The following is a 10,019-nucleotide window of genomic DNA, read 5'->3' as shown; positions in this document are numbered from 1 at the left end:
CATGGCCCAAAAACATCATTGAAAAAAATGCCATAATTTTAAGATATTAATATGATCACTCGCAACTGACAATAGATATAATGTTACATATATTAGTGCAGTACTTCGCAGCATTATGTAGGATATCACAAAGTACTGAATACAGATTTGAGTATTAGACAACATATAGCTAAAAAATGTACAAATAGTTGCTAAGCTCCACTGTGACCATAACAATAAAGCTAGGGACACCGAAAAGCCTGCACCAAAATTGTGTACCAGCTTATGTGTAACACGTTTCTGATTTTTTTAACAATTTTTTTCTAGTGAATGGCCGTCCATCAAATTTGGATGGCCGTTCACTCACATGGACGCCCGTCTATATTATATGGACGGGGGTCCATATACCAGGGACGGGCGTCCCCATAAAGGACGCCCGTCCATAAGTAAAATAGAATAATTTTTTTTTATAAAAATTAGGGACGACCATTCATCCATTATGGACGGCCGTCCCTTCATTTTGGACAGGCGTCCGCAAATAGGGGATGCTCGTCTTTAACCAAAATATAAAAATAAAAAAATAAAAAATTTGGGAACGGCAGTCTATAAATTTTGAATGACCGTCCCTTACGTTTGGACGGACGTCCATTAGGAATGGACGCTCGTCCCTTATGTTTGGACGGGCGTCCATTCCTAATGGACGCCCGTCCATACTATTAAAAAAAAAAAAATTTCTACACAGAACTCTTCTTCTTCGTCTTCATTCCCCATCTCCTCTTTCAATAATAGTTTTCAGGTGCTGTAAGCTTACAAAAGAAAAATAATATGTATAGGAAAAAAAAAAAAGGTATTATGTTTTACCTTGAATAAAACTGCTCGATGCCTGCACAGTCCCGTAGTTAGACTGCCAATAGGTGTCACTATACACTTACGGTATCTTCTCAATCTCCTGCTAACTAATTTCCAGCGCTTGTGGAGATCACCTTGCTCCAACAGGAAAGTTCCTCTAAAAACTAAACAAATTCGATACCCTGAATATCCAATGATAAAAACAAAAGATTCAAACACGAAGCAAATGAAGAAGGATTTCCAAACTTACCCCATGCAGATAGCAACAAGTTGGCCAAGTTTCTCCACCAAGACCAAGGTGTTTTCAGAAGCACAATATAATTCCTGAGCTCTGTCTTCAAGCTCCTTGAGGCGGGGGTCACCATGGCTATCAATAAGAACCACCTCCATGGTGGTTTCAGTAGGTTCGATTTCTTTAAGCGACACCAAAGATGGTAGCTGCTTTCCTTCCTCCGAGTCATTGCACATCACCCACAGATACGGGTTCATCCCCAAAATGTAGTAAAATCCATCGGATATCTTGTCACTGTATGACAAGCAACCACTTACCTGAGAAGCAAAATGGTAGTGACTTACTAAGTAAAACTTAGAAAACCACGTTATTTAGTTCATATATACACACACAGAGGAATAGCAGCAATAAAGTATTAATCAAAAACAGGGTTTTTGTCAATAATAAAAAATAGCGCACTTTCAAGAGTCTCAGCTATCACAAAAACTTTCAGGGCTGAGCTATATATAACGCTAAAAATAAATGGTGAGTTCTTTTTTCCTTTTTAGTATCTAAGGTTATTAATATTCTCAGGGAAGGAGAGTACTTATGGTACAGGGGTACTAATTACCCATATCAGGTTGCTGCCTTAATTTTTTAAGGGATCATCCAGTGGTTGATAAGAGATAGCAAAACTCCAGCACGGTAGCNTTAAAACCCTGTTACCAACAACATTGCATCGCCATACTCTTGAATCATGACAAACCCTTTTTGTCACAATTTGAACCAACCACGTGGTTCTGATTTGGGTGATTGTCAAAGATCAGAAGCTCATTCATGCATGTATGGAGTTGCAGTTTGTGTAGTAACATCAAACCCATAACCTGTTTAAGCTGCAAGGATCATTTTCCTATTCACCTACTTTTCGATGACTCACCTTTTTGGATACTCCCAATCTCCCTTTCAAATTCTCAACGCTAATATTTAATGTTTGTGTTTCAGGATTCAGCTTTTATGTTATAGGGGTGTTTGTCTGAGTTTATAAAAATTAGCTTATCAGTTAATTTACGCTAATCTTCAATGTTTGTGTTTCAGGATTCAGCTTTTATATTATAGGAGTGTTTATCTGAGCTTATGAAAATTAGCTTATAAGTTAAAAATTAATTTATAAGCATTTAAAATTTTAAGCAATTACGTGTTTGGTTAAAGTACTTATAAGTAACTGATAAGTAATTGACGTGTTTAGTAAAATATGGCTTATAAGTACATTTTATTATAAAATTACTAAAAAAGGTACTACATTAAACGAGGGCATACTATGAAATTTTAAAATTAAACAAGGATAATGTGGTAATATACTTGGTCAAACTAGCTTATAAGTACAATGCTTATAAGCAAAAAAAAAAAAAGTATCTCCCCCCCCCCTCCCCCCCAATTTATTTTTTTTAGTTTATAAGCTCAAAAAAATTATAAACAAACAGGTCAGTTTAATTTTAGAGCTTATAAACTAGCTTAGACAAACTCCTCCATAATTTCCTGATTGCTTAGGGCTTATCTGTCTTTAGAAAATTGATGTCATGGTGACATTACAATACCATTGAAGTGACGTGACGTGTAAAACAACAGTTACGTGCTTAAGAAAACCTTTACTGGAAACGGAAGAGTTCGCGAGAACTTCAAATTTCTCATTTGTTTCAAGGAGTTAATCGATGAGATAGCGACACGTGTAGAAAGTGTCAATGAGTGAAGAAACGATGAAGGGTTAACGTGTCGGTCTCAGGAGAAAGGACCACTGCGGATAGTCGGCGTCGCTTGGCTGTGAGCCCGTGATAGCATGACCAAGTCCATATACCGACAAAACACCACTTTTGAGAAATTTAATTCCAAAAAATACCCCTCAGCCTCCGCTAAATTACATTGCTATATATTAAGCACTAAATTTTCTGTGTTCATGCAAAATTAAGAACCTTGCAACAAAAGAAAAATATTTTATTAATAATAAAAATGTTGCAAGAAAAATATTTTATTAATAATAAAAATGCAATTTATAGGGTTATCTATAATATTAATTTCGCTAACTTTTGAGATATATTTAAATAAAAAAATGATCTAGTTTTTATTAAAAACTGTCATCACTTATATTAGTTAAATGATAAAGGTGAACGAAGAGTTAGAGGGTTGTGCATGACTTCAACCTATAATCTCATATTCGATTTTCCGTTGAGCATAAAAGTAATACCATTTCCATGATTTACTTGGAGAGCCGTAGTGATAGGTCCTTGTGGGATAGCTATTTTTTATATTTACACAAGGGTTTTTAATATTTATAGAGAGTTTTTAATATTTTAATGCAAAATTTATACCTTGTATAGCTATATAACCATTTGGATGATTGCGTTTTGAAGGAAACATGTTGGTAACATGGCATGTTTTGTTTGATCTGATAAATGCAAAAGCAAAATTTTGTATAAATATGGTATTGGGTCACGTTGATTGAGGGGAAAAGTTGGAAAAAAAGACAAAAGGATATAAGGAAGAAGACGAAGAAGAAGATGGATATACATGAGGACTGAGGGAGTACTATTGTGGATTGACTTATAAGGCGATAGTTAGGTATGTTCACATGCCCATGCAGAAAGATTTCTGGGCATTCAAGATTCGATTGGTGGCTTTCACGAGCTTTGTCTTTCACAAAACCCTTTGTATACATATATATATATATATCACCTTTTCAAACGATACCTTTATGTCTTTAATGCACCTTTACTCAGAAATGGTCCCATTTTGATTTTGATAGCTTTGTTTGTCTCTGATCTGAAACTTTTGAAGAAGGAAAAGGTCCAACCTCATTCAAAACAAGTGGTTGATTGTTGATATGACTCAGAGATGCTCTTGTTTGGTTTTTTTAATCACTTGGCTCCCTTTTTACCTCGACTTTATATCCTTGGCTCAGATACAGAACATGCGCTATCCTTTTCTTGTCTCCAAATCAAATCAAATTCCTTCTTTTGGCTTTTGTTTAGCTGTAACATGTGAAGATCGGTGGTAAATCAGAAGGGTCGTTAGCACAGAACTGTGCGACAGTATGGGCGGATTGATAGGATTCAAACCTGCACAGAATGAGATTTGAGATTGATTGAAATTAAAACAGTGATGGAAAATAGTGTAAACATAGGTCATAGTAAAGTTTTGTATAGACTCTTTGACATTCATGAGTAGTTCTTTAAAGACAGACGAGCTTTCTTAAATCTTAATCAATCTACTGTGCTAAATTTGGAGTTACTTTGTACTCAATCTAATTAATTAGTTTCATGGACTGATGTAAACCCCATTTTTTTTTTTTTACGTTTAAAGTTGTGGATTGATGACCCAAAATATGTACGATCTCTGTTTTTATGAAAAAAGTTAATTATCAAGACGGCAACCCAATTAGAATTTGTCGTTCTGGAATGAATTGAATGAAGGAGGGGCAGGTAATTAAAGATTAGCCGATGAGCTGATATGGTTGAGCTTTTTTTATGCAGTTTCAGCTTATTCAAAAGCTGCATTGATGAGAAGGTGCGGACTGCCTGGCCCTGGACACGACAACAAGGCAGAGAGGGAAGAGAGAGAGAGCCCGTCTTGCTAAAAGACGCGTGGCGGAGGATTTATGATTCCACAAGACGTAGAACAGAGAACTGAGTGGAAGCAATTAATCGAAAAAGTTGCTTTTAGCATTAGCATTACGTCAGTGGGACTATATGCACAAAGTCAAATTTTATTTCTGTGAAAAGCAAACACACCCTTAACTAGATTCACGTCAAGATCAATATTACTGAGAAATTCAAGAACGCCCACTTCTAGACTAGGTTCCACTATAAAGAATGAGAGATGTTAAGAAGGGCAGTATAGTCTTTATGCAGAGATGGGCTTCCAGTAATTTAGTGAAAGTCGAATTATCTTGGAATGTAAAGTTGTGAACAAGGGGCATGGGAAAGGGCTAACTCTGCAGCTATAAATATGGCAACTCAGGACTCAACATGTAACTTAAACCTCCTTGTTTGAAAGAAAAAAATCTAAATCTTCTCTCTCTGCTCCCAAAATCTTGTAACATTTCTGATTCTTCCATTCTACTTTTCTTATTGTATCTTCTTCTCAATTTCTAAGTCTCGTGTTTCTTTACCCAAGAGTTCTTCATTTTGAGCCATATTGCTCAGATTATAGTCTAACCCATTTCTAATATTTTCATTTTGAGTCTTTTCTTGCTAGTTTTTCACAATTTTTGATTTCTTTTCGCAAGGAACGGGAGATTTTTTAGTGCCCTGTTTTCCTTTTTTACATTTTTTCTTACTCTTAACCCTCTTTCTGTTTCCTCTGTTTTCATTGATACTTCACCAAAAGAAGAAAGAAATGGAAGGAATTCGAGAAAGTAGTCCGTCTTTTTCATTCAGTGAGTGCTGATATCCTCTTCGCTCTCTCAACTGATATTAACTGGAGGACCAACACGATCGACTCAATTTTCTCTCACTCCGCCGACACCCCCCATAACCGGCCCTGTCCCTGAGCCATTAGGCTCTTCGGTTTACCTTCGCCAGAGAGATATTCTCCAGAAATTCTCTGAAGAAAACAGAACGAAAACCAACCCGCTCACGTTTAATTCGCTCAACAACCAGCCACTTCAAACTTTGCATACTCTACCAGCACTACTTACATAGCTCCGACAAAGAAAAGCTATACAGGGAGTGAGGCAGAGACATTGGGGCAAATGGTAGCTGAAATTAAGACTTCCTCAAAACAGAATGAGAGTGTGGCTAGGCACTTATGAAACAGCTGAAGCAGCCGCTTATGCCTATGATCGTGCGGCTTTAAACTTAGAGAGAAATACGCAGTTGAATTTTCCAAACATGAAAGATCCAAGCAAGTTAGGATTTGTAGATTGTAGGATTAATGCCTTAAAGAGCTCAGTTGACGCCAAGATTCAAGCAATCTGTCAAAGGGTGAAAGGAGAGAGCAAAAAGAATACGAAGAAAAGCGGTAGCAACGTTGAGGCTAAAGCAGAGCCACTGAGAATGAGAAAGTAGAGAAAGTATTTGATTCATGTTCATCTTCTTCAACTATGTCGCCTTTGACAATTGGGATGGTGAATTGGTTTCACCAACTGTTTCTGAAGATGGTTTTTGGAAGAGTGGAAAATTCTCAGCCATCAGTTTCCACAGAATATCCCACCATGTTCCTGAGGTCATTATTGAAGGCTGCTCGCTGGCAAGATTGCCATCATACGACCCTGAGTTGATTTGGAGGTTCTTGCTAATTAGAAGAATATTATTATTATTTTTATTTTCTCAATTCCCAATTGTCATGAATAATTCTGATTACTATGTAATATGTTGGTTAGTGTAAATGGTGATTTTGATGTTGCAGTTAGGTTTATTTGGCCTTATATTTTTTTTATTAAAAGGCAATCTTTTTGTACTAGTTACACTTAAAGCACCAAACTGAAGTTATAATTAGTTATGAGTTGTATTTCGCACCAATATTGGGTCTTATTTGCACCTATTTTTAGTTTCATTTGAGTACTCTTTAAAAGTTGAATGTTGTGTTCAGACCGAAGAGATAAAATTTTCAATATAGAACTATTGAAGAATGAACGAACTTATCCCATCTCCCTTTATCATGAAGTGAACTCAGCCACGTTTCACAGCTTATCTCTTTTGCTTCCTATTGATTTCATCTATGGCTATGGCAGTGAGTGGTCCTGGTCCTGTCTGCCTAAATGTAAATGGTATAAAGACAGATTGATGATTGGCCCATTCCACAATGGATACAAATACAATCCCCTGCATCATCATCTTTCTGTTAATTAAAACGATTAACTTACTTCCCATAATACAATGTTAAGGACAATATTTGTTTAAACTGGTTTATTATCCAACACTTTTGATTGCTCGCATTTTCTGCTATAAAATCACCTCATTATTTCACCCTATCACCATCCATCATCAGTGTTAGAAAAAAATAATAATTCAGAACCTATAAATCATTTATCTTAGGGGAGAAACATGGGATACATTAGCTTCTTATAAATAAAGGAATAAAGACTGTTTATATACTGATACTGGCCCAAAACATCATTGAAAAAATGCCATAATTTTAGATATTAATATGATCACTCGCAACTGACAATAGATATAATGTTACATATATTAGTGCAGTACTTCGCAGCATTATGTAGGATATCACAAGTACTGAATACAGATTTGAGTATTAGACAACATATAGCTAAAAAAGTACAAATAGTTGCTAAGCTCCACTGTGACCATAACAAAAAGCTAGGACACCGAAAAGCCTGCACCAAAATTGTGTACCAGCTTATGTGTAACACGTTTCTGATTTTTTAAAACATTTTTTTCTAGTGAATGGCCGTCCATCAAATTTGGATGGCCGTTCACTCACATGGACGCCCGTCTATATATATGACGGGGGTCCATATACCAGGACGGGCGTCCCCATAAAGGACGCCCGTCCATAAGTATAGAATAATTTTTTTTTATAAAAAATTAGGGACGACCATTCATCCATTATGGACGCCGTCCCTTCATTGGACAGGCGTCCGCAAATAGGGGATGCTCGTCTTTAACCAAAATATAAAAATAAAAAAATAAAAATTTGGGAACGGCAGTCTATAAATTTTGAATGACCGTCCCTTACGTTTGGACGACGTCCATTAGGATGGACGCTCGTCCCTTATGTTTGGACGGGCGTCCATTCCTAATGGACGCCCGTCCATACTATTAAAAAAAAAAAATTTCTACACAGAACTCTTCTTCTTCGTCTTCATTCCCCATCTCCTCTTTCATAATAGTTTTCAGGTGCTGTAAGCTTACAAGAAAATAATATGTATAGGAAAAAAAAAAAAGGTATTATTTTACCTTGAATAAAACTGCTCGATGCCTGCACAGTCCCGTAGTTGACTGCCAATAGGTGTCACTATACACTTACGGTATCTTCTCAATCTCCTGCTAACTAATTCCACGCTTGTGAGATCACCTTGCTCCAACAGGAAATTTCCTCTAAAAACTAAACAAATTCGATACCCTGAATATCCATGATAAAACAAAAGATTCAACACGAAGCAAATGAAGAAGGATTTCCAAACTACCCCATCAGATAGCAACAAGTTGGCCAAGTTTCTCCACCAGACCAAGGTGTTTTCAGAAGCAAAATATAATTCCTGAGCTCTGTCTTCAAGCTCTTGAGGCGGGGTCACCATGGCTATCAATAAGAACCACCTCCATGGGTTTCAGTAGGTGATTTCTTTAAGCGACACCAAAGATGGTAGCTGCTTTCCTTCCTCCGAGTCATTGCACATCACCACAAGATACGGGTTCATCCCCAAAATGTAGTAAAATCCATCGGATATCTTGTCACTGTATGACAAGCAACCACTTACCTGAGAAGCAAAATGGTAGTGACTTACTAAGTAAAACTTAGAAAACCACGTTATTTAGTTCATATATCCCACACAAGGAATAGCAGCAATAAAGTATTAATCAAAAACAGGGTTTTTGTCAATAATAAAAATAGCGCACTTTCAAGAGTCTCAGCTATCACAAAAACTTTCAGGGCTGAGCTATATATAACGCTAAAAATAAATGGTGAGTTCTTTTTTCCTTTTTAGTATCTAAGGTTATAATATTCTCAGGGAGGAGAGTACTTATGGTACAGGGGTACTAATTACCCATATCAGGTTGCTGCCTTAATTTTTTAAGGGATCATCCAGTGGTTGATAAAGATACAAACTCCAGCACGGTAGCTAACCTCCAAGAGTAATGTGGTTCCTATGGATGAACTAAAATATTAATGTTAATCTTTACCCAACCCAAGGTTGACCTTCCAAGAGGAGATGGGAATAGACGAAAAAAGAAGCAATGGGGAAAAAAAAGAGAGCAGATGGGGAATGAAGACGAAGAAGAAGAGTTCTGTGTAGTTTTTTTTTTTTTTTTAAATAGATAGGACGGTGTCCATTCCTCCAAACATAAGTGTAACCCCACGTTATTATTCCGATGCCCTAAGGTATAATTTACCTTTTCAAGTAATTTTCTTTTTTGAATGGAAGGGTAAAATGGTCAATTTACATGTATTTCGAGATGTGGCCATTATAAGTGTAAAGGGTGAGGTCATGAAGAGAAATGAGGGTAGAATGGTCATAAAGTTGATTGATAGTTAAATGGCATAAACGGTAACCAAGGGTATAATGGTCTTTTCATACAAAACCATATGATTTAGTGTCCATAAAAGTGCACCAAGGTAATTAGCATTTACCTAATAGAATTGCTTAATGGTTAAGTGTTTTAAAGAAGTCAATGGTATTAAATGAGTACTATCTTTATGTTGTGGTGGAAATGACCAAAACGCCCTTATAGAAAAATTTATGCCAATGACCTTTATATCTAACTTTTATTGACCAATAACATTAGAGTAACAATGGAATGATATTTACAAGGTTTAAAGAGAGAGTGTCGGCCTTGGAGACCCCAAATATATCATCATTTTCTCATCTCTCAAATCCACCATAAAAGCCACTAATCCAAGCTTTTATTCTCAAATTTTCTTAGGATTTCAAGTTGATTTTCAAAGGAATCACCATCCACCCTTAAAGAACTTCAATTTCAGGGTTAAAGCATGGTTTTAAAGCCGGACCGGACCGGCCGGTCCAACCGTTGGGACCGAGAACTAGTCACGTGTCCGGTTCGGTTACCCTCAAACCCGTATAATCTTTAAACCGTTTTAAACGGGTTGAAAACCAGATAATATAAGTGAACCGCCGTCCAACCGGACCGCGAAAAAACCGGCCCACACTTTTAATCCCTAATCCATCGTCTTCTCTGATCTCTCGCGCACCCATTCGTCTCTTCTTCTCTGTCACGCATCGTCGCACCCTTTCTTCTCTTCTTCTGTCACGCAGCATCGCAGCCCCTTCTCACCTTCTTCTCTTTCAGTT

General features: G+C 36.8%; 1 pseudogene; it reads left to right on the top strand.

Moving 5' to 3' along the window:
* Positions 1-5,428: 5,428 nt before the first annotated feature.
* On the top strand, positions 5,429-6,418 carry LOC116129322 (annotated as a pseudogene).
* Positions 6,419-10,019: the final 3,601 nt, after the last annotated feature.

Source organism: Pistacia vera, unplaced genomic scaffold, assembly GCF_008641045.1.
Source record: "Pistacia vera cultivar Batoury unplaced genomic scaffold, PisVer_v2 Contig210, whole genome shotgun sequence".
Classification (NCBI taxonomy): Eukaryota; Viridiplantae; Streptophyta; class Magnoliopsida; order Sapindales; family Anacardiaceae; genus Pistacia; species Pistacia vera.
The sequence above is the reverse complement of the archived record's forward strand: the minus strand, read 5'-3'. Positions and strand labels throughout refer to the sequence as shown.